This window comes from Salvia miltiorrhiza, chromosome 5 (genome assembly GCF_028751815.1).
Source record: "Salvia miltiorrhiza cultivar Shanhuang (shh) chromosome 5, IMPLAD_Smil_shh, whole genome shotgun sequence".
Classification (NCBI taxonomy): Eukaryota; Viridiplantae; Streptophyta; class Magnoliopsida; order Lamiales; family Lamiaceae; genus Salvia; species Salvia miltiorrhiza.
Window position 1 is genome coordinate 37,074,689 of NC_080391.1, and position 25,899 is coordinate 37,100,587.

Sequence of the window (25,899 nt, forward strand, 5' to 3'; positions counted from 1 at the left end):
CGAACATTTTCCTCAGCTGACAGTGATCAGTCATGAGCTGATCAAACTCGTCAGTTTCATCGGATGAGCTATCTCCAGATTCTGAGTGGTCTCCTGAAAGCATCAGGAAGTTATCAGTAAAAGGAGTTTTTGAGTGAGAGTTTACCTCTGAGCCATTCATTCCATTGTCGTAGCTGTTGTCAGCCACGCTTTCTGATTCGTTGGCCATCAGGGCTCGGCTCTCATCATCTGAGCTGGAACTGTCGAAGTCGAATGATTCTGATGTGTCATTGGAAGAGTCAGTATCGTCAGCAACCATCGCTTTCTTCTTCGAAAAGCTACGATCTTTCTTAGCTTTCAGTTCTCTGCGCTCAGCTGGAGTCAGATCAGGGCATTCATGTCGAAAGTGCCCTTTCTTTCTACATCCAAAGCATTCTATATCTTTGATGTCGTAAGCGGCTGACTTCCTTTCTCCGCTTCGATCTGTGGAATGTCTGGAGTTGCCTTCTCTTTCTTTTCCTTTGTAGTGCTGCTTGTGGTACCTTCTGTACTTCCGGAACTTGGACTCCATCTTGTTGAATCTTTCAGTCAACAAAGCATATTAACTGAAGAAGTCCTCTGGGTTGAGTTCCGTTGGTTCCTTGATCTGCTTCTTGCCTTCTCTGGTTGAGGCCTTCAGTGCCACTCCTCTTGAGGTTGATGGACCATCTTCGTCTGATCCTCCAGCCTTCTTGTTACCAAGATTTCTCAGAAGGTCGAACTCATTTGCCATGAGATCGGAGAAAAGCTTGTTTGTCGGGAGCTGACTGAATCCTGACTTATTTTGATGAGCGACTGAGTAGATCTGCCATTCTCCACGTGGCAGTGCTCGAAGAATCTTCAGGTTGATTTCTCGTTGAGTGTATTTGTCTTTGGAAATGGATTGAACTTCATTCAAGATAAGATTGAATCTTTGTTCCATTTCCTCGATAGATTCATTCTTGAGCATGAGGAAGGAGTCGAACTTCTGGCAAGCTATCGATAACTTATTCTCCTTGATTTCCTCGGAACCTACGCACATTCTTTCCAGAATGTCCCACATCTCCTTTGCAGTTCCGCGCTTGATGATCTTCATGACATGCTTGTCGGGAACAGTGCCGGAGATGATGCTTTTGGCGAGGTTGTCTAACTCATCTTGCTTCCTTTCTTCTGTGGTGAAGTCTGCCTTTGACTTGGGCTGGACCTCATCGTAAGGATCCTGATGGAGATCATTAGGAACCCTTTTGACAGTTTCGGTGATGGTGATCGGTCCGCTGGTGATGACTTCCCACATTCGGCAATGTTGGGCGGTGAGGAAGCTTTCAAGCCGAAACTTCCATATGTCGTATTTTTCAATACTAAACATAGGTAGAGAAGATAATCTGCTGTGGTTAGTCTCCATCAAAAAAGAGAGAACAGATAACAGCAGATAGAGCAAATAGCAAGCACAAAAAGATAGAGTAAAACTTTTTCGAGACCTTTAAGAAAAAGGATCTAGTTCAAATAGAACCTAGTCAGATGCAGATAGTTCTTGCGAACAACCTGCTCTGATACCAATTGTTAGGTCCTGAGGGTCTCGAATAGGTGTATGGGGGGGAATACACCTATAGGCTATTTTTAACTTAATCTACTGACCTCAATCAGAGGGATCTCAGTCAGAGATCAAAACGAAACTTTGCACGCAAACAAGGACTCTTGTTTTACTGAAATCAGTTTTGACCAACAGGGTTGACGACTGATACTGAAAGCTCTTCAGTAATGAGTTATCAGTTAAGTTACTGGAACTTAACTGATCCAAGTAAGGGCTTCAGTCGTGTTTGCAAAGATAGAGATGATATCACTCTTCCTTACTATCAGAGGATAGTTCAGTCAGATTGATATCATACGCAGCGGAAATTAAACTTAGTTTCGTAATAGCCTCGGTGGAGCAGGTTGTTGGATTAAGGTTACTCTTTGCTGTTATTCAGTGTTCAGTTTTATCAATTGAAATAGCACAAGTAAGAATGTAAAATTGAAAGCTGTAAATAACACAGAGACTTTTACGTGGTTCGGAAAAACCCTTTCCTACATCCACGGTTGGTTGATCAGACCAACAATCCACTCCGCAAGTGCTTCACTGGTGCACTGCAAACTGTACCCGTGTGCTTGCCTAGTGCACACAACCGTAAACTGAAGAAAATCCTTCTTCAGCACCCACACACCTCGCGTAGGATTTCCCTGCTAAGCACACCTCGTGCTCAGACTTTTCACTCAGAGTTCAGAGTACCTTCCTGAACTCCGAACCACTCAAACACTCTTATGGGGAGGAGGTTTGAACGAGTGCCAACTATACTTGCAAAGAACAAGTTCTTTGAAGCAAGTTTGACCTTTGGCTTCTGGGTAAACAGATATATGCCTAGGGTCTTGTCACGCCCCAATTCCCGAAGGAAGGCTTGAATGCCGAAACGTGACTAGGGGTTGGATTTAAGAAGCGGGAAAGAAAGGGGATAATAATAATAATAATAATAATAATAATAATAAATATTTAATAATAATATAATAATATATATGTTCATCTCTTTTTGTTAATATTCTTAAAGAGTATTAATGTATAGTAATCGTTGTTAGATAATTAAACTAAGTATTATAACATATTTAATATTTAAGTCGGAAAGCTTGGCTCAGCACGCTGGTGGTTTAGAACCAGTCTACAAATACGTGCGGCTAAGCAGTCGGACATTTAATTACAATTTTAATAAAGCGGTACATGATGGGGTAACCGAGTCTAGCTCGCCAAAAGGAGTTGACCGACCAGCTCACTCATGAAATTGGCATAGCACAACATGATCATGAGGGCTTTGGTCAAGCGTCCAAGAGGGGCCGACTACATGCACTCTCCATCGAGCGATAAATAAATTATTGCATAATAATAATATCATATATATAATCTTTAACTAGCATTTTACATACTCAAAATATATGACATATTTTTTAAAATATAATAGCTAGCTATTTCAACATATTGCAGCCAACCCGCCACAGCTACTTCCGCCTCCACCATCTTACTAACCTGAAAAGATTGAAAAGATTTGTGGGCTGAGTACTAGTGTACCCAGTGGGTCATGCATTTTTGAAATAATCATTTTCATATGATAGTCCATGCACATACGTGAATTATAGAAGGTTTTAAAATAAAACATTTAACTTCTATAATCACAAAACATTTTCATTCATTGCGCGCGCCATACCGTAGCACTACTGTTACCCTTATCCTTTCATTCGTAGTCCCTGGGCGACCCCTGGGAAGTAAACATTCATTCATTCATTCATTAACTAGATGGGACCTCGGGACGAACCCACGTCAGCTACACCATCTAGCCAGATTAAGGGCGAACCCAAAATCCTCATTTCGTCTATAAGGCTCATGGGGATCAATCCACTACCTTAAGACCGTGCGCACAACTTTTAATAGGCGTGTTAGACCCATTAAAAGCCACAATTGTTAACATAAGAGCATTAAACAGTGGGAGAACGTGAAAACATTTTATGGACATATCACATTTCATCTAATAATATGAGAGCTTAATAACTCAAACATACTTTGGAAAATATAACCCACCTTAACTCTGATGCTTTCCTGATCTCTTAATTTAGTGTTTGTGCGTTATTAAATTTGAAACTCACGGTGCCTTATATATAGGTAAAATATAGCTATGATTAGTCATATTTTTAGCTTACTTTATAGATTCCTAGGTATGCCTACTTACTTGTAAAATTCTTACACGTACAACCTCTTAATATTATATATAAATGGATAATTATAGGCTAGACACGTAGAGACTTATAAGAAGCCAAACCATGCATGCATGCATGCTACGTATACCCTTTATTTAAAAATTCTTAAGTTAGCTTGCTTCCGATCCATATATATATATATATAGGGGAGAGTTCTATGAAGACCACTCCCCTACGTAGAGAACAAAGACCGATTTGTGTGCGTTGATTATGTGATATCTAACGGTTCTGATCTATCTTAATTTTCATAATGTTTTCAATCGTTTTTTATGCAGGAAGGTTAAGTTAGTAATTTTATGTCAACCCATATCCGTTTATTGAGTGAAACGTATCTACCAAAATCTGTTAATTATGGAAGATTATCATTAAGATAGCGTCAGTTACAGAGAAAACAAAATCTCACAATTAATCTCTATCGTATTATTCTGTATATTTTTTGTGAAGAAGACGGAAGTTCAACAATCTATTTCAATGGAGATGGACGGTACATGCAAAAAACTCGAATTGTTGAACACATATATTAATATGAATTGCTGATATGATTTTGATTGATTGGGCTCTTATTGTTGAATACTGCAGTTAATAATCCATTCAAAATAAAATAAGATTATTAGTATTCATGGTTTTCTTGTTCGAACAAAACAACTTGAATAAGAAAAAAAAAAACTTAATATGAATACATGCAACACTTGATTGAAAATATGAACATATTATTTGATGTTCTTAAAAAAGGGGAATAAACGGTATTCAAACGGTATGCACTAAACCTTTGTATAATTATATAGGAATGCATCTGTTGAACTAATTCTAAATGTTTAATAATTTATTTTTTCTTTATAGAATGGTAATTGCAGGTATTTTAAATGGTTGGATCCGGAAATTCCACCATATCAGAAGTGTTTTTTTCCAAAGAATTATAATCGAACGAGATGTTCTTGAGGCAGAAAACGGCAAACTCCAGAATAAAATGCAAGATATTTCTATTGAGAATGAATTGCTGCACGAAAATATCAAGTTTTTTAGTAGCAGAAACAAGTAGTTGAAATTATATATGATAGGGTTGTTCATTATAATTGTTTTTATTTATTTAACTAGTTTTGAGAATTACAAGTATTGTAAGAAAAACAATACATGTATTATTATATTAACTTACAATGATTTTTGTCATTCTTGTTTATTCTATGATGTTGTTAATATTCTTGTAGATATGGGCAGTACATTGCAAATTTGATATATGTTCATTTATATGTTCATTGTTGATACGTTGATTATTAATTTCATTATTTGTATTCGAAGAAAATATGTTTCATTTGTATGTTTCATTAGTGTATTAGTACATGATATTTAATGTTAATTAAAATTATGTTTGAACATTAATTTCAAATTCAAAACCTATTAAATTAGTAATTCACATGTTAAATAATTTATGTATGCTAAAACATGTATGGGCACCAATTCACACGTTGAAAATATAAACGTACAAAATGTATGTTCAGAAGCATAAGTTATGTTCGTTTACTATTTGGTGCACAAATATAATGCAACACTAAATATATATGTTCATTTTTTTGTCCATAATAATATCAATATTTAATTTATAATTCATAAGTTTTTTTTATGATGAAAACATAAATGTTTGGTAAGATATCAACATATAATAATTTCAGCATATAGGTTGTTGTTTAGGAAAAATCCAGTTCGTGATTAAAATAAGACAAATTCATGTTGTTATAGACAAATTAATGCTAAATAAGTTGGGTAAGCGATTTCATACTTTTGGTTTCGTACGCACGTTCGTTGAACAAATTAATGTATTAAATGAAATCATGCAATGAACATGCGAATTTTTACTGTATTTGCATTTTGCTATTTTGTCATGTTCGTAAATTGGATTGATTATATTTTTTAAAATTTGTTAATGACATTACATCATCAATATATGCATTTTGTTAATTGTGCATGTACATATATTATTTTTATCATCGTGTATTATGTTCTTTATATTTTACTCAACTTGTGTGTGTTTAAATGTTTTGTATTTGCCAATATAGTCATAATACATTTTACAAATATTGTTAGACAGATAATGAAAATATTGCCAGTATCAGTTTGTTGTGCTAGTTTAAATAATTCAACGATCCTTTTGAAATTATGAAAACATGTTCGACAATATGCGCACCACTCAGCGTGTAAATATGAGCTTGGATGGTTACTCATTATATAATTTCATATGAATTTTTCATTGCGACTTTTGAACAAAACTAATGAAACAATGTAAATATTTTAATATTTTGTTTTGTTTCGTGACGAACATTACTTAAATTTTTTTACTTAAATGACACTACAGTAAAATCATGCACTAAGCTATATTGGTCAATGAATGTGAATGATCCATCTAAAAATATAAATAGTTTTGCAAAATGTAACATCAGATTTTTGCAACACATAAAAATATTATGTGAACGTATAATAATAAATTATTCTAAATTGTATGTATAGGATTTCTCTTATATAAATCAATAATATATCCATAATTTTTAGTAAATATAAATATAGTGTATGTAACAAATATAGTATGCAGATATCTAGTTAATATACAATATACAAGCAAAATCATATTTTTTATAACGTTACGAACGTAATTACTGGACATACGACATAATTTTATGAACATACCAGTTCGTATACTATTTCTACGAACAAATTAAACGAACCTTTTGAAACTATGAAACCATGTTCGACAAGAGGCGTACCACTCAGCGTCTAAATATGAGCTTGGATGGTTACTCATTATATAATTTCATATGAATTTTTCATTGCGAATTTTGAACACAACTAATGAACCAATGTAAATATTTCAATATTTTGTTTTATTTCGTGACGAACATTACTTAAAATTTTTTGCGAGATAGATTACAGTAAAATCATGCACTAAGCTATATTGGTCAATAAATATCGTGTGTGTAACAAATATGGTATGCATATATCTAGTTAATATACAATATACATGTTAATTTGAATGAGGTTAATGCAATACGAAATCATATTTTTTATAACGTTACGAACGTAATTACTGGACATACGACATAATTTTATGAACATACCAGTTCGTATACTATTTCTACGAACAAATTAAACGAACCTTTTGAAACTATGAAACCATGTTCGACAAGAGGCGTACCACTCAGCGTGTAAATATGAGCTTCGATAGTTACTCATTATATAATTTCATATGAATTTTTCATTGCGAATTTTGAACACAACTAATGAACCAATGTAAATATTTCAATATTTTGTTTTATTTCGTGACGAACATTACTTAAAAATTTTTGCGAGATAGATTACAGTAAAATCATGCACTAAGCTATATTGGTCAATAAATATCGTGTGTGTAACAAATATGGTATGCAGATATCTAGTTAATATACAATATACATGTTAATTCGAATGAGGTTAATGCAACAAGCAAAATCATATTTTTTATAACGTTACTAACGTAATTACTGGACATACAACCTAATTTTATGAACATACCAGTTCATACACTACTACTATGAACAAATTAAACGCACATGCATAACATAGCCTAATTAGGCCGCAGACAACTGGTTAAAAATTCGAAATATTATATAATTTAACAGCTCAGTTACATATAAAAAATATACACCTTACCTCAGGTATGCATTGTAAAACAGTAGTACAAATACAAGAAATACAGCAAAGTGTAAACTCCAAAAATTGCTCTGTATAAAAAATATGTGAATTGTTAAATATTTCCAAACGCAACAATTTAACAAAAAATAACTAGATAGTAAGTGCCTGAATAAGTTTTACAAAAGAAGAGGTTGTATCATCCTAACAGAATTGCATCAAAAGTAGTTGAATTGTGTAGTAGCCCGCTCTTTTATTTATGATAAAAACTAGTAAATGCAATTTTTTATAAATGAATCCAGTTTATGGTTCTGATTTTTTTTATCAGAGGCAGAGTTATTATTTTAGCGTTATATTTTTATAACGTATGAAAAAAAAAAAAAAAAAAAACGCGACGAGGATTATTGAGCAATCAATAATTATTATTTCCAAGTTATAACTGACTTAGCAAAGTCATGTTATTTATTAATCGAGAAACAGAAGCAGTTATATTTTATTAGTGCTACTAGAAGTCGAGAAATTATTCCGACTGCAACGCAAATTCAATCTACGGATTTAATCTAGATTCATATTACTGTATTAGCATCACCAAGGCATGAGGATATAATTCATTTATTCATCAATCTCATTCTCATACTTTACAAACTCTTATAACCAATTACAGTTTCACCTATCAATGCTATGAAGTAGATACATGAATATGCTAGACATATATGTAAGCATACAATCATCATTATTTTTTTCCACTCCCTAATGTCTCCTACACTATACACGCATAATCTCCACTTCTCCACTCCACCAACTATCTCCACCACCTTTTGCTTTCTTCCACTACATTTTTTCTCACCACCCTTTCCACTCCACTAATTCCACTACACCAAACTTTCCACCTACTCCCTTCCCCACCACACGCAAGAATGCATCTAACATTCCATTATACAGGCAACAATCTTTTCATCATCTTCATTCTTCACTAAGGAACCGAAGAGCAGCCACGAGTTCTGCCATAAGTACACTGCTCCGGCAGTGTTTTGCAAGGCGATTCCAGCCATCCAAAAGGTTCCCAAAAATTCCCAAATTAATTTTGTATCATCTTTCATATGTTTTCTATACTTTGGCAAAATTTCAGAAGGTTTGAAGCTCTTATGATTTATTTATGAATTTGTAAACATCACTGCCCATCTGGAATACATTTTTGGTAAACAATCTTTGGGAGGCCATAAGTAAAGTTTCAATCGGTGAAAACCTTTGAACCTTGAATATGTCACTCTAGACTCCCGTATCTTTCTTTTGACATCGGCCTCACCATTTTTGAATAAGGGAAACAACCGGTATAAATTCTTGAAATCTAGTTCTTATTCCATGTACCATCCAGTAGATTTTACAAACCTACGACTTTGAGGTGGCAAAGCCCGACTTAAATCTTTGATTCTCAAGCCTAGCTTTCTACTGAATATTCAATGACATGTTGGGAACTTACTTGCTTAGTTTTAGAATTTTTGGTGAAGCCTAAAGTTGGTTTTCTGATTTATGTTATGAATCTGCCAAACTTGAACGCTTTTTGTGCACTGAACTTTAGACAGTCATATCTTCTAAACCATGAATGTTCTTAGAGTAAATCCAACTGGAGAGTGTTATGATCTCTCCCTAGTTTCCAGATTGACCCTTGGGGTTCCCAGTGGAGTTTTGTAAAGGGAGATATGAATTTTTAAAGAAAGCCCACTGACTTGGTTGTAATCTGGAAATCTGAAATTTTCAGATTTTTGCTTGTTAATACCCATCTTTGAGAGGGCATATCTTGCTCGTTTGAATTGTTTTTCATTCGATTCAAATTGGAGAATGATCCTTGAAATGTCTAGTTTCCAGAATGTCTTTTGGAGAATCATTTGGAGATCCGAGGCAGATTTGGTGTCTGTTGCAAAACAACCCCTTAAGAGCTCAAGTTGTTGAATTATTTTCTATGTATCAAAGTTTATTTTAAAGGATGTTTCATGAAAGATTTCGTATATGTGCGTAACAAGTTTGGGACTATTTATTTTAAATGAGGTCCGTTCTTTATTTAAATTATGATGGACTTTTAATGAATATTTTTGGGATTAAATTCTTATTTCTTGATTTATATAAATTATTTTTTTTAAGGACTTATAAATATGAATTTCGTAGGCCTACTGACCTACTGTGATCGACGGTTTGTCGATGTCTAATAGCTTTGAAAATTTTATAGCAAGTACTGACATGAGTCTTGAGTACCCTGGTAAAATTTCAAGCCATTCCAACTTCGTTTGATACTTCTTTAAAATGCAAAACCTAAACTGCACATAACTACCGAGAATTTCAGAGAACAGATGAAAGAGTCATTTATTTCAGTAGCTTCCTGTGTGATCTAGCTTTCCAAATTTTTATGGTATTAACCTTATTGTGTTAGCTAGATATGCACCAAAGTTGAGCCCAGTTTGACAACGTTTACTATTTGTCAAAAATCCAAGTTTTCGATTGTTCAAAATTGCCGAACATGGTAGATCGTGGTAAAAACGTCATATCTCTCAAACCACTTGGAGTTTTCGACTCTATTTTTTTTTATATGAAACTAGATTCGAAGATCTTTCTTTCGGTATGAGTCTCGAGTCCAGGAGATGTCGAAGTCAAAACAGATTAAATTTTGAAGTTGAGTCAGTGTAAAAACAGAGCATGTTTTGATGATGTTTGATTGTGATTCTTATGTGCCTTATGTGTTTGTGTTGCCTATGTGTTTGAATGAGATTAGACGAGGTATGATTGATTTTTGACTGTCTTTAATGTAACGAATTATGGATGCTAGAACCCTAAAACACTAAAAGATACCCTAGGCACGTAGAATTAGACTTTGTCTTATGACAATTACTTCACGAACTTATCGACTCTTCATCAATGAAGGTCCGGGCGACAGAAAGTGAAGCCGAAGAAGAAACGACTCCACGCCAGCTTTAAGAACAATTGAGGTGGGCAATTTCTTACGCGTAAATAAAATGCTATGCAAGTGTTATGCTTTAAAATGCAAATTGGATCTTCAAGTATGGTATGCTTTATTACGCTTAAATGAGTTAAGCTTTATTATGATGCACGTTAAATGATTACGCTTATTTACGCTTGAATGCTTTACGCTGATAAGTTTATGCTTATGTTTGATGCTTGCGTCTGTTGGGGGAGGCCTCCCTCAACAGTACGATGCCGTGTCCGCTGAGGAGGGCCTTCCTCACGGCGCGATGCCCGTGTCCGCTGAGAGAGGCCTCTCTCGCGGCGCGATGCCAATATGCCAGTGTTACAGCGTCTATTGGGGGAGGCCTCCCTCAATAGTACGATGCCGTGACCGCTGAGGGAGGCTTCCCCTCACGGCGCGATGCCCGTGTTCGTTGGGGAAGGCCTTCTCCACGACACGATGTTTGTTAATGAAGATTGATGATGAAGAATGCCCTTATGCTATTTATGAATTTGGAAATATTTAATGAGCAAATGATATGAAAGAAACTCATGCCTCTTATGCGATGTTGTGTTTTGTTGTTGATGTTATGTTATATGCTTGGCAACTGCCCACTAAGTACTTTTGTACTTAGCCCTTCGATGTTTATGATTGTGCAGGTTGAGCTGTGATGGGCGATGAAGTGTTGCTGAGTGGAGTTTTTGTCGAACTTAAAGTAGGCTCAGAAAGGATACATGTCTTCATACATGTATCACAGTTATGCATTTCCGCTGTAAACACTGATTATTTCAGTTACGCCTTCCGTTGCAAACTCTGATAATGTTTTAGCCAAGCCCCTAACGATGCCTTTTCCTTTTAAGGAATATAACGCGTATAGAAATTCTTTGAGTACCCTTTTTATGCGAACTATGCCTTGTTCGTTTTTAAGGAATATTTCACGCGTATTCAAACTCTTTGAGTATTCTCTTATGCGCCCCTTTCTATCCCGCTTCTTATCTCAAATCCTTAGTCATGGTTTCCCGGATTAATTATCCCTAATTAAGGCCGGTCGTGACAGTCTAAATACTAGTTATTACAAAAACTTCACTTCATCTCTCCCACTTATACTGAATGTTTTTCTCTAAGTGGGTGGCATCAACCGCAATCCCATCCCTCGAGCATGCTTCTCATAGGTCTTTTGCGGTAAGCTTTTCGTGAAAGGATCAGCTAGGTTCTCCAATGTGTCAATCTTTTCTACTAGCACATCTCCTCTATTTACGATTTCTCGTATGATGTGGTACTTTCTCTCTATGTGTTTTGACGCCTTGTGGCTCCTGGGTTCCTTAGAATTTGCCACTGCACCCGAGTTATCACAATAAATTATGATACTCTTAGGCAAATTAGGGACCACTCCTAGATCCAAGAGGTAGTTCCGGAACCATACAGCCTCCTTAGCAGCTTCCGAAGCAGCTACATATTCGGCTTCCATGGTGGAGTCTGCAATGCACTTCTGCTTTGCACTCCGCCATGATACGGCTCCACCTCCCAAGGTAAACACATAACCAGAGGTAGATCTCTTCTCATCCCGGTCAGCCTGGAAATCCGAATCGGTGTAACCCAAAGGAAATAGACTGTCTGACTGGTAAACTAGCCTATAATCTCGAGTCCGTTTCTGGTACTTGAGAATATGCTTTACCGCAGTCCAGTGTCCTGGTCCAGGGTTCGACTGATATCTTGCAACCATGCCAACGACATAGCAAATATCAGGTCTCGTGCATAGCATCGCATACATGAGGCTACCTACGGCGGAAGCATAGGGTATCTTCCTCATCTCCTCAACCTCACTAGGCGTCTTAGGACACATGTCCTTCGACAGAGGAATGCCATGTCTAAAAGGTAGCAAGCCTTTCTTGGCATTTTGCATGCTAAAACGAGCAATCACAGTATCAATGTAAGACGCTTGAGATAAGCTCAACATCCTTTTCTGGCGATCATGAACAACCTTAATCCCCAGGATGTACGCTGCATCTCCTAAGTCTTTCATTTGAAACTGTTCGGATAACCACTTCTTTATGTCCGATAATAGCTCAACGTTATTGCCAATGAGGAGGATATCATCTACATAAAGTGCAAGGAAAACCACGTCACCATTGGCATCTAAACGGTACACGCAACTTTCGTTCTCACAACGAGTAAATCCATAGGATTTAATGACCTCGTCAAAACGTTTGTTCCATGACCTCGAAGCTTGCTTAAGTCCATAAATGGACTTCTTAAGCTTCCACAAAAGATGCTCTTCGCCCTTCTTCACAAACCCTTCAGGTTGCTGCATATAGATGTCCCTTCCTTCTTCAAGGAAACCGTTTAGGAAAGCGGTCTTGACATCCATTTGCCAAATCTCAAGGTTCATGTGGGCTGCTATGGCAAGGAGTATTCGGATAGACTTGAGCATGGCAACCGGCGAAAAGGTCTCATCATAATCTATACCCTGTTCCTAGGTATAACCTTTCGCCACCAATCTAGCTTTAAAAGCTGCGACTTCGCCATCCGAATCTCTCTTTCTCTTGTATACCCACCTACTACCTATAGCTAAAAAGCCATCTGGTAGTTCGGTCTTCTCGTATACATCCATAGCACCCATGGATTCTATCTCAGAAACCATGGCCTCGTACCAAGAATTTGCATCTTGATCTTTCATCGCTTGTCTATAGTTATCAGGGTCGACATCCTTTTGTTCATCAACAGGAAGTAGATCCGAAGATTCTCCCAAGAACATAAATCGATCGGGTTGAACTACAACCCTCCCACTACGATGAAGCGGTGGTGGTACAGCTGTGACAATGGTTCGTGCAGTGTCTTGTGGTGCATTCACTTGCACACTTGGCTGGGGTGATGGAATCACCTGTCCATTGCCTTCGATTTCTTGAAGGACAATCTCGGACTTAGACTTGTGATTATTTTCATAATCGTGTTCCAAGAATCGTGCGTTGGTGCTAACAACCACCTTCTGATCCTTCGGATTATAAAAATAACCACCTTTCGTTTCCTTAGGGTATCCTATAAACAGCATTAGTTCGCATCTCGGCTCCAATTTCCTCGCTTCCTTGTCTAGCACGTATGCAGGACAACCCCATATCTTTATATGATTCAAGCTGGGCTTACGCCCTGACCATAACTCAATAGGAGTTTTAGGAACCGATTTGGACGGTACCCGATTCAGCAAATAAACCGCTGTTTCCAAGGCATATCCCCAAAACGAAATAGGCAATGATGCATAGCTCATCATAGATCGTACCATTTCCATAAGAGTCCTGTTTCTTCTCTCTGCTACACCGTTCTGTTGGGGAGTACCCGGTGCAGTCAATTGGGATGTAATCCCAAAATCTGACAAGTATTGCAAAAACTAGTTCCCGAGGTATTCGCCACCGCGATCAGACCGCAATGACTTGATAGATTTACCCGTTCTCTTCTCCACCTCCGCCTTGAATTCTTTGAATTTCTCAAAGCATTCAGACTTGCGTTGAAGTAGGTAAATATACCCATATCTTGAGTAATCGTCAATAAAAGTGACGAAGTACTCATACCCTCCACGAGCTCTAGTGGACATCGGTCCACACAAGTCAGAGTGAACCAATTCTAACACATACGAGGCCCTATTCCCCTTTGCCTTAAAAGGCCTTGCCGTCATCTTTCCCTCTATACAGGATTCGCAGGTTCTAAATGGAACCGCTTGAAAATCTTTCAAGATTCCATTTGAAACGAGCCTTTGGATCCTATTTAGATTGATGTGGCCTAATCTTAGGTGCCAAGTATGTGTATATTGTTCATGAGAATAATGTTTCCTCTTATTCGGATTTGGAAGGATTTGTGATGTAGATGCAACATGGACAGAGTTGTTAATTGGACATGTAATAGTATAGAGAGAGTTGTTCAAAATTCCAGAACAAATAGTCTTGTTATCTTTCATGATAGAAACACCCCTATCAAAAATAACAGAATATCCATTCAAAAACAATTTTGAAACAGAAATTATGTTCCGCCGAAACTCCGGCACATACAAAATATCTCTCAAAACTAAAATGTCATCACCAAAACATAAAGATAAATCTCCAATAGCAACAGCTGCGACCTTCGACGCATTGCCCATGGAGATGGTGATCTCATCACTTGCTAGCTCCCTTGTTGGCTTGAAGCCCTGCAAGGTGTAACAAACATGGTCAGTTGCCCCCGTATCCACTACCCACGAATGAGTAGAAAACGAAGCTAAACATGTTTCAGTTACTAAAACTTGTGACGTACCTTGTCCCTTTGCCTTGAGCACTGGACAATCTTTCTTCCAATGCCCAACCTTGCCGCACTTGAAGCACTTTCCCTTGGCCGTTGGCTTCTTCACGCCGCCGGTAGGGCCATCTACTTTGGCTTTACCGCTCCCACTAGCTTCATGGTCATGCTTGCCCTTTGGACCTTTCCACTTCTTTTTCCCGCCTTTCGACGAAGAAGCAGATCCCTTGGCAGCAGCAAGGACCTCTTTCCCATTGCGCTTGCCCATGACTCCCTCCGCCGTAACTAGAGCATTCAATAACTCATTGAGAGTATAGTTGGCCTTGCTCATAACGACGTTGAGACGGAAGTTCTCATAGGATTTGGGGAGAGTGTTGAGGATGATATTAACCTTGGCTTCGCCTTCGATACCCCCTCCTAGCAGATCAAGCCTGTCAAACAAATTTGTCATATGCATGACATGATCGTGCACAGGACTGCCCTCGCTCATCCTACAAGATAAGATTTCTCTCATCAAGTTAAAGCGAGCAGACCTCTCGGACTCCCCATAAACCTCCTTGAGATTTAACATGATGGTCGCTGCGTCATCCATGACCTGATGCTGGAGTTGCAAAGTTTGCGACATAGTCATCATAATATAGCACTTGGCCATATTATTCGACTTGTGCCACCTTTTATGCGCCTCTCATTCCGCATCAGTCGACTCATCAGTTAAGGCCGTGGGACGTGGAGTGGTAAGCACAAAACTGTGCTCATCAGCGTCAAGTATGTACATTATATGGCGTTTCCATTCGGTATAATTAGGACCGATGAGAGGATTGTTTGCTAGAATGTTAATTATCGGAGACATAGACATATCTGAAAGTAAACAAATAAACATGTAAGAACATGAAACGCATATAGTTCGTAACAATAATATTGTAACCTTTTGATAAAACAATATTAATGAAACCTCCAACGGCTCAAAGAATTCCATGTGCAAGCCACGTTGGGTGGACGTTTACACACGAACTCCTTAACCAGACTATTTACCTAGTCATTTAATTTCCATCCATGTCAACTTAACCTTTTGACAAAGGAAATTAATAGTTGGCACCTTAACTAGACCATATCATCATCAAGAAGGGACTCCTTTGGGAGTTGTACATTGTACTTGATATGATATCTAAGCAATGACCACATTTTAACCTTGAAAATTAAATTCTCGAAATTAGCATACTCACTCGGACCATGCCGCTTTCAATTTAATTTTCTTGGTTATCTTATTTAATTCCATTCTCCAAAGTACTTGTGAAAATTACACAAGTAAGCCACGTTGGGTGGACGTTTACTGCATAACTCCCACTACTTCAATGGTTTAAATATTTTTTATAGAAACCTCTTCTGACAAACTTATGAAAAACAAATATGAAGTAAGCCACGTTGGGTGGACGTTTACTCACATTGCTAATCACTTTGTCTAGAGACCGCATGTGGAGGTCTAAAATAATTTTTAATTACTATAAAAATTATTAAACAGCTTAGTCTTTTTCTTTCAAAAGGTTTGTACATGCTCAAGCACATAAACCTAAACATGCTTCTCTAGAACGCAACATGTAAATAAAACATATTAACAAGCAAAGACGAGCAAAAGCAAGTAAAGAGCATAAGGGATTAACAACCACGACATGCAAAGAACATAATTAAAGAATTAAAATCTTCGTGACCCATTCGTGGAAACACAACATCTATTCTATTACAAAAAACAGGCCCAAAACAGAATAAAAAACTTGGCCCGAACACATGGGCCCGTCAAGCTAGGGTTTGGGCCCCCTAGGGTTTGAAACGCAGCTAGGGTTTGGAAATCCTAGCCGCCACCACATCCTTCGACCAGCCGCCTCTCCACCGCGCAGCAGCCGCCCCGGCGCACAAGGCAGCCCGGCGCTGGCAGCAGCCTCCTCGGCGTGCAGCAGCGGCAGTCGGCAGCACTCGGCCTCGCCCACCGCACGAACGCAGCAGCAGCAGCGGGCTCCGGCGTGGACTGGACAGCAGCAGCGGCAGCGGCAGTGCGTCGCCTGCCGGGCACGCCGCGCGCACAGCGCGCAGGCACTACCCCAGGCGCGCGCTGCCCCCATCGCTCGCCTCCTCCTCGCCCTGACCCGCACCATCAGCAGCAGACTCCGGCGCCTCGGCGCGCAGACAGCAGCTCGGCAGCAGCGGCCGCGCGACGCCCTCCGGGCACGCAGCGCGCGAAGCGCACACGCGCAGCCCTAGGCGCGCACCGCCCCCGCTCGCCCTAGCCCAGCCTCGCCTCGGCCTCGCCCAGCGCGCACTCGCCCGTGCAGCAGCAACGTGCACGGCGCACGATCAGGCGCGCGCGACACACGGCGCGCAAGTGCCCGTGCGTGCGCTGCCCTCGGCGCCGGCAACCTCCGCCGCACCGCATCCGGCACGCCACCTCCATCCACCTTTCTTACATTGTTGATTCGTCGTCGTGCTCGTCTCGTTCCTCAGATTTTACAGATTACAACGGAAAAACAAAAACAATTGAAATCCTAATCTAACCACGGATTTTCTCGTGGTGAAAAATGATTACAATGTCAAACGACGTATTCCACGAATCAACAGACCACGAAGAACAACAGCAGTAAAAACAACGCACATTATTAATCGTACATAAATTAATAATAGAGCCAAGAAATTAATCCTGGGCTCTGATACCAATTGAAGGAATATTAAAATGAATTAATACTCCGTTTGCCCGATGATCATTTCTTGGATTATTATTAATTCATCATACAACGATTAAATCCTAATATGCTCCTATGAATTTAACAGCTGCACATAGGTGTTAGGAAAGACTTACTTGAGAATCGGATGCACAAGTTGTTGATGATCGTGTCGAAAGAATCTGACTCCAGCTCTGATCTTCTCGACTGTATCCCGCTCAATTCCCAACGTTGGATGGACAACGAGCTATGGAAATTCCCAAGACAGAAATCACCTCACGTTCTTGCGCCTCTCTCTGCTCTCAAAAACCCTAATTTTATCAGTGTGTTTCCCTGAGAGCTGACAGCTGTATTTTATAATACAGAAACTGAGAGGGGGCGCCAGTTATTGAGTGAGGGCCGAAAATCTGCCCTACTTGGGCTAGGAGACATTGGGCCAGCCCAGGGACCAGATACAAGGAATAAAGGTGGGCCTCAAATAAATTAATTTATCTATGGTCAGCCCAGACCATAATTAATTTATAAATATCAGTTCATTCCACTAGAGAACCGATACTGACTTACCCCTTTATTGCCGGTGATGAGTCGGGGCTTGTATTTAGACTTATTAAATCTCCGTATTTAAAATATCCGACATCCATTAATTAAATAGAGCTCTGACAGCTTAAATTAATTAATCTCTTAATAATTCCTTAAGCAGTACCACTCAAACTTTATTATTACGCCTGAACTTAATCAACCTGCAGGGTTTAGCGTAATAAACCTTATTGAGCTCCTTAAGGGGATGTCATTATCCTATACCGGATACGGGTACTAATACAGATAATCAAGTATCATATATTAACCGCTATCACCCAAGATACAGAGTACTCGAGTTAATATATAACTTTCACCCATAGTAAGTCAAAGTGATATACGAGTTAACATATATATCTGAATACTTATTAGTATTAAGATTTATAAGTCACCGAGATCTTGATTCTTCACTTAAGTCAGATAGAAGAATACATCTCAAACTGTGGTCCTATCAATACGTAATGACGTACCAGTATAGACAAGTAGCCAAGACAAACTACTTCCATCTATACTGCAGCCTAAACCAATAACTTGTCCTAGAGTTATTTCGGCTGTGATCATATTATATCTCTTAAGGTTATTCCAATTATATGGTCTTCTGTGATCTACAACACACCATATAATCTACTTATACAGAGATAAAGAACATACATATGCAATCATGAACACAATCAGATAGGAGATAAGAATAGTGAAAACAGGAATCATTGTATACAAGCATAAAGTTCTTGCTTTCAGTATACAAATCCAACAAAGATTTCATCATAATCAACACCTTCTTTTTGTGTGAACCCTTTAGCAACCAATCTAGCTTTGTATCTAACATGATCCACCTCATTCTCTATCTTAAAGAGCCATTTACACTCAACCAGTGAACAATTATCAGGTTTTTCAACTAAAATCCAAGTGTTATTATCATGCAAGGAGCTCATTTCAGATTCCATAACAGTATACTATTTTTCAGATTCAGGGCAGTTCATGGCTTCAGTATATGAACTAGGCTCAGACACATTGTCACAGCCCACTATTCCAATGACGGATTAACCGGGGTTATGACTTGGGGTGAACAATAAGAAATGGAAATGGACAATTACTTAACATTAAAGTATATGGAAATGTCACTCATAAATAAAAAGCTAGGATCATATATGATCATTTGGATACTTATAACACATACACATAAAGGAGAACTGATTAAGGTGGGTTACCCAATAACACGTGTCACAACTTCATAACATAGAGTTATCCTAATCAAAGTGTTTTGCAGCGGAAAACGTGTGAGATATACATATGAAGATGTATACTCAAGGTTACATTTCTTGAAATGTCAAAGGAACACCCGCTCAACATCATTCCATTCCATCAGCTGCTCAACCTGCACATTTAGAAATACATGCAGGGCTGAGTATAAAAATACTCAGTGGGCATAGCCGAAAATACATTCATGCATACATATATAAATTGAACTGCCAACAGTAACACGCAGGGGTTTTCTTGAATGGCCTGCGCTTACTAAAACATTTCTTTCATTTTCATAAAGTCGATCGGCCGATCATTTTCCTTCATATGATCCATATCTGTTCCTTTCTATCACGCGCCGGGAAGGAGGCCTCCTTACCACGGACGCCAAGACCGGTCGCAAGCGACTCGCGGTCTCCATGAGTGTACACATTAACCCTAGCTAGCGACCTTTGTCTAGCATAGGATCCCAATTGGATTTCCTTTAAAGTTGGCGAACCAACACAGATAGGATACATATAAAAACATAAACATTTTGGCAGTCAATCATTTCATAAACATTTCATTTTCATAACATTTTCATTTTCATAAAGGGCATTAAACATATAAGCATTTCATAAGAACTGAATAAATAGTCAAAACATATCATGCATATATATTCGCATATGATGCCTACGTCACGCAGGGGATCTCTATATACGTAATAATAAAATAATGCCCACCTGTATAGGCAAAGCCTGTCGTTTAACCTTATCTCTGAATCGGAATAGCAGTGCTAATCCTTCTGATGCTCGAAGCCTACAAGAAATCTATTCTCAATAGGTCTCCTTGTATCTAATCTTAAGTCATGGTGTAGTGCTTAACATTCTATGATTCACTTAGCCGGATTTTCAAAATTTAATAAATAAATACTTGAAAATATTTCTCTTGAGTTAAGAACACCAACAATATTCTTACTCAATTTTCTTAAATAATTGGATTTATAAATAAAACCAATTAAATCATAAATACTTTTATTGCATGATGCAAATGCATACTTAGCATATGGTAAGTAATTACTTAAAATATGCACATAATAATGATATAATATTATTATACAAATCATCTCATGCTTAATCGTATATGCACATAATAATAATAATAATATTATTATGCAAATTATTCTTTAAATAAAAATTATTCAAACCTTGCTATAAGTCCAATTAATAAATAATGGGCAGCCCATTTAAAATAATTAAATCAAGGACCTCCCCCTTTTTCTTAAAAATTTTCGCAGCCCACTATAAAATGGGCAGCCCAAGTTAATTAAACAATAATAGGGCCATCTATTAAATAATTGAATTAAGGCCCAACATTTTCCTTAAAAAAAATCGGCCCAAGTGGTATTTAAATAAGGCCCATCTGTTTTAATAAAATAAAGGCCCAACTGAAAATTAAACAAAGAAAATCGGCCCACAACCAAGCCCAACACTCGGCCCAAATTCTCAAGCCCTACATCTCAAACTAAGCCCTAGCCCAACTCAAGCCCATATCTCCTCCCCCCTTTCTCATATCAGTCACGCACCTTCTCCCCTTTTCTCATATCACGCTGCTCGCCTCTCTCCCTCTCTCAGAATTCCTCCGGCCGCGTGCCACCACTCCCGGCGACGAGCGCCGCTCAGACTCTCCTCTCCCTCAACTGCTCTCCCTTCTCTCGCGCTAAAACGGACGCCCATCACTTCTCTCTCTCTCTCTCTCTGACAGTGGCCGAGCACAGCGGCACCTCCTCCCTCTCGATTCAGGTCGACAGCAGCGAGGACCGCCACTGACCGCCGCTGAGCCCTCCACCTCCATCGTTTCTCTCTCAAATCTCTCGCTTGTTCACAGATCCGACGGCCGTAGCAGCGGGAGCTAACCACCACCGTCCGCCGACTCCGACGCCTCACCTCTCTGTCTCCGGCAGACGACGACAACGCCGCCCCTGTCTCCCTCCGCTCAGACCAGCTCCGACCAGCCACCGCCCCACACAGGTAAACCCCCAAATCTCCTTTCTCTTCCTCTCAAAATACAGAATCTGAAAATCTAATTCCTCCTCCTCTCTCTCTCTCGTTGGCAGGAAGAGGAAAAAGGCGGTGCCTTTGCCGCCGTGGCGTCGCCGGCGTCGAGCAGCCACCGGGCTGAAACTCACCTCCCTCTCGACTCATCACACAAGGACAGGAGACAAAAATTTCAAAACTTCAAAATGAAATCTTTTCTCTTTTCTTTTCAATGAATCATGCTTTCATGTAAAAACAGTAAAAGTGTGGAGTATTACAGAAAATAGAATGATTATGCTTTGGTGTGTGTGATTTCTTGGATGCAAGAGGCTAAATGTTTTCGTTGCTGAGATTTGTGTGTTTGTGAAAATAAATGGAGATGCTTTACCCAATACTGCAAAGTATTATAATTCGAAGAGAATGAAACCTTGTGATAATTGTGTTGAGGAGGAGCTCACTGAATCTGGGTTTGTGTGGTCCGAAAATGTGCAGCTGTTTAAGGCTTTGAAATTCTAGTTCGTTCCCCTTTCTTTTGGAAGAGAGAACTTCGTGAATTGAGAAGTAATGAAAATTGGGCTGCACTATAGTCTTTTGGCAGAAGAACATGGCAGACAAGCTTTACTCAAAAGCTATAAAGTGTAGACCTTTGAGGATTATAGGGAGTGGGTGGAAAGGAAATTTGATAGGTATAGGGTAGTTGGTTGGAAAAGAAATTGGGTAGGTGGAAAGAGTGTAAAGTGTGAGTGTTGATTGGACTAATAAAATCCCTCAGGATAAAATATCGGGACTGTAATAAATACTTTAGGGTTCGCTAATTAAGTATCTCGTGAAACTTCTTGAATGCTAAATTAAATAAATATGCAACGCACATAAATTTAATAATTAAATTTACAAATGCTTTTTGTAAATTACTTTTGTTGGAATTAAAATAAATTTATTTTCTTTATATCCGGCGTGAATCATCCTGACTTCTAAGTTCAAAATAAATTCTAAATTTAGCTCGGGGAAACGGGGTATTACATTCCTCCTTCCTTATAAAAATTCCGTCCTCGGAATTGCATATCTGGTATTCTATCTTGTGATACTAGTCATTCGTTTCATTCATCTCTTTTGTGGCCTTTTCCATCCTGTGATGGTTCCACTACATGACGAGAACAATATTATTGCCTCGTAAAACTTGAATCTTGCGATCAAGTATCTGGACTGATTTCTTATCACAACTTAGGTCCTGGCTAGGACTACTTTATCTTGCTTAATCACATGCTTTCTTAATTGCGAGGTGCTATACGTATTGTATACATCCACAATGCTTGGTGGCAGAGCCAACTTATAGGCTACAAAGACCTAACTTATCTAGGGTCTCAAAAGGTCCTATATAACGGGGTCGTAACTTGCCCCTCTTTCCGAAACGTATAACTCCCTTTGAGGGAGAGACTTTGAGGAAAACTCGATCCCCAACATTAAATTCTAATTCCAATCGGCGTTTATCGGCGTAAGACTTTTGTCTATCTTGAGTTTCTTTGATTCTTTGCTTGATGTGGTCGACTTTCTCAATCATCTGTTGGACCAGTTCAGGACCTAACAACATTCTTTCACCCACTTCATCTTAGTAAAGTGGTGAACTACCTTAATTGTTTCCTTCGTCCTACGTCACCTTCTCAGATTTGACTAGGGAATTCTAATATCAAACTTTTCTCATCATCTTGGTAACTTTCACTTAAAGATTAATGGCACTCCTTCTGCCATGTAAACTCATTTTCTCATTTCCAAATGATTATTTAATGGGGGTTTCTAAGTTTCCATTGTGGTGGCGTTCCAACTTTATTCTTGCTGTAGCTTCTGGCACTTTAGCCAAAGCATTCACTCTCTTAGCTTGAACCTACTAGCCTTGGGTTTGGGTTATACCTTAAGTTTAGTTCTAGTGCTTTCCTTCCATTTTCTTTTTCTTTACCTCCATCTTGAGGTGGTGTACATATCTTGTTTGTGCGTGAACTTTTTCCTTCTCCAATTTGTTGTAGTGACTCGGTAGTGAGAGTCTCGTTCATTGCTTGTTCCTTCATAATATCTCCTTAGTTTACTAGGGAAATTGAAAATCTCATGCCGCGATTCATTTACGAACTCCTTTACGCATTTCTCATTATTTATTTATAAATGACTTAAATAAGCATTTTAAACTTCATTAAAAAGGAATTGATTTAAAACATTTTAATCCTTTTAAAATCCATACTCATAAAGCCTTAACTCATGCTCTATCTCATATTCTATCTCTTTACTCATCTCTATATAAACTCTCCACTCATCTCAAATCCTTAAGTTCAAGGATAAGTTTCAAGAAAATCATGGTACTAAGTCTCGATTTATGTCTCATATAAGGCTCGTCTAATCTCATTCAACACATAGACAACACAATCACATAAGGCACATAAGAAAACACAATCAAACATTATCAAAACATACTCTGTTTTTACACTGACTCAACTTCAAAATCTAACCTGTTCTTACTCCGACACCTCCTGAACTCTAGACTCATACCAAAAGAAAGGTCTTCGAGTCTATTTTCATATATATATAAAAAAAAGTAGAGTCAAAAACTCCAAGTATTGTAGGAGATATAATTGTTTTACTACAGTCTACCATATTTGGCAGTTTTGAGCAATCGAAAACTTGGATTTTTGAAAAATAGTAAATATTGTCAAACTGGGCTCAAATTTTGTGGATATCTAGCTAACACAATAAGGTTAATACCATAAAATTTTGGAAAGCTAGATCACACAGGAAGCTACTGAAATGAATGACTCTTTCCCCTGCTCTCTGAAACTCTCGGTAGTAATGTGCAGTTTCGGTTTTGTATTTTATAAAAATAATAGACGAAGTCCAAATGACTTGAAATTTTACCGATGTTCTCAAGACTCATGTAGAGACTTGGTATTAAAATTTCAAAGCTTTTTGACATTGAAAAACCGTCGATCACAGTAGGTCAGTAGGCCTACGAAATTCACCAAAATCTCATCTCAAACTCTTAAAATACTCAATCCAACATTCTTTAAAGGAAACTCATCAAAGCTCATTTTAAACACATATAACACTCACAAACATTCAAGCACATTATAATGCTCATCATACTCAAACTTGACTCTCTTCTTACATCATAAACTCAAATCTCTAGTAAAACGTTTCAATGAACGCATCATTAAAATTCTCTTCTCATTTTCATGCTCAAAATTACTCAAATACTCAAACACGATCTCATTCATCATATAAATCATTATACACATATAGATTCCCTTTTATCATGTACTAAACTCTAATGAAACTTCATGTATCATTATAAAACTCTTAATAAAACATGACAAACTTTCACATAATGGTCATAAAGCAATTAGACCTCATTTTATCAATCATCGACTTCTCAAAATATGAAAACTCAAAAACTCATATAAACTAAACTAAGTCAAAAATTTTCTTAGCCAACAAAAGACTTACTCAAACATAATTATACACTAATATCATGCTCAAATACATATATCTTAAGCCAAAATCACTTTAATAACACATAGGCAAAAAGTCCTAATTTTTATTAAACTAAACTCTTTTGAAAATATCACTAATCATGTATAACCTATTGATCAAATCATAGATCTAACATCCTAGGTTACCAATTAGCACAAATCAACATCATAAAACAAGATCACATATAGATACACATGTATGTCATCTTCTTCCTCAAACTAACACTTTTCATTTTTCACCTCTCAACCTCAAGCTTCAATCCCATCCATCATTAATCATCTGAATCATCTCATAAACTCAAATCCATCATCAATACATCAATTGATCCATAGGATCTCAACATCCCAATTTTAGGTAAACTAACCTAATAGAAAAATCTATATCTCATGGCTAATCATCAAGATATTCATATATATTAACTCAATAATCATCAATCATCATATAACTCAAGCCAATTCAAGAAAACAAACAACAATTTTTCGTAAGGTTTCAAGCCCCTAATTTTCGAAAATTTCATAGAAATAAGTTGGGTGATTTTCTTGCTCAATCATGATCATATACTCACATATAACATCATACAATCTAGATCTATAAAAATAAGAATCACTTACCCAAGATTAAACAAAAATCAAAGTTTTCCTTTCTCACTCTTCAAACCAAACCCCACGGTCATCTTGAAATCTTCAAGAATTGAAAGGTGTTTATGTTGATTTGGTGGAGGAATTGATCTTGATGTGAACTTAGAAGCTTTGGTGATTCATCTATGGTGATCTTTTGGAGCAAAATCGAAAGAGAGGGAGAGAAATTGAGAGTGGCCGAATGGTGAAGAAAATGAGGGAAAATGAAGTGAATTTGTCTTGCTTAGGAAGGATGATTGGAGACCAAACACTATTCACCATTTAATACTTGTCCCCCCCCTATACACTAATCCCTTCCCTTCATCTTCATACCACACGTCCACTTCAAGTAAGGCTAAGGAAATTAATCACATGCTTATTAGATTAAAATAATCATGTGTGTGTAAGGTTGTGTAGTCTAGAATAAATCATGTATTAAGCTACATTAACAAAATCATAAAAGACTAATTACTAATTAATGCAATGCTACAAAACTCTTGTGACCAATATTTAAAATAAATATGGCACTAATATTAGTGCACTCACTCAATTATAATATTCCTTATCATAGGAAAAATGATTTGAAAATATTTTGT

General features: G+C 37.9%; 3 long non-coding RNA genes across 3 annotated transcripts; 2 read left to right on the top strand and 1 right to left on the bottom strand.

Moving 5' to 3' along the window:
* Positions 1-2,597: 2,597 nt before the first annotated feature.
* Positions 2,598-3,645, bottom strand: LOC130987046 (uncharacterized). Its single transcript, XR_009089554.1, has 2 exons — positions 3,596-3,645; positions 2,598-3,046 (listed from the first exon to the last, which is right to left on the bottom strand). It is a non-coding gene; the product is annotated as an uncharacterized LOC130987046 (long non-coding RNA).
* Positions 3,646-7,678: 4,033 nt separating this feature from the next.
* LOC131024293 (uncharacterized) lies at positions 7,679-11,322 on the top strand. The gene is made up of 2 exons (XR_009101741.1): positions 7,679-8,481; positions 10,336-11,322. It is a non-coding gene; the product is annotated as an uncharacterized LOC131024293 (long non-coding RNA).
* Positions 11,323-18,971: 7,649 nt separating this feature from the next.
* On the top strand, positions 18,972-21,526 carry LOC131024294 (uncharacterized). Its single transcript, XR_009101742.1, has 2 exons — positions 18,972-21,170; positions 21,257-21,526. It is a non-coding gene; the product is annotated as an uncharacterized LOC131024294 (long non-coding RNA).
* The last annotated feature ends 4,373 nt before the right edge of the window (positions 21,527-25,899 follow it).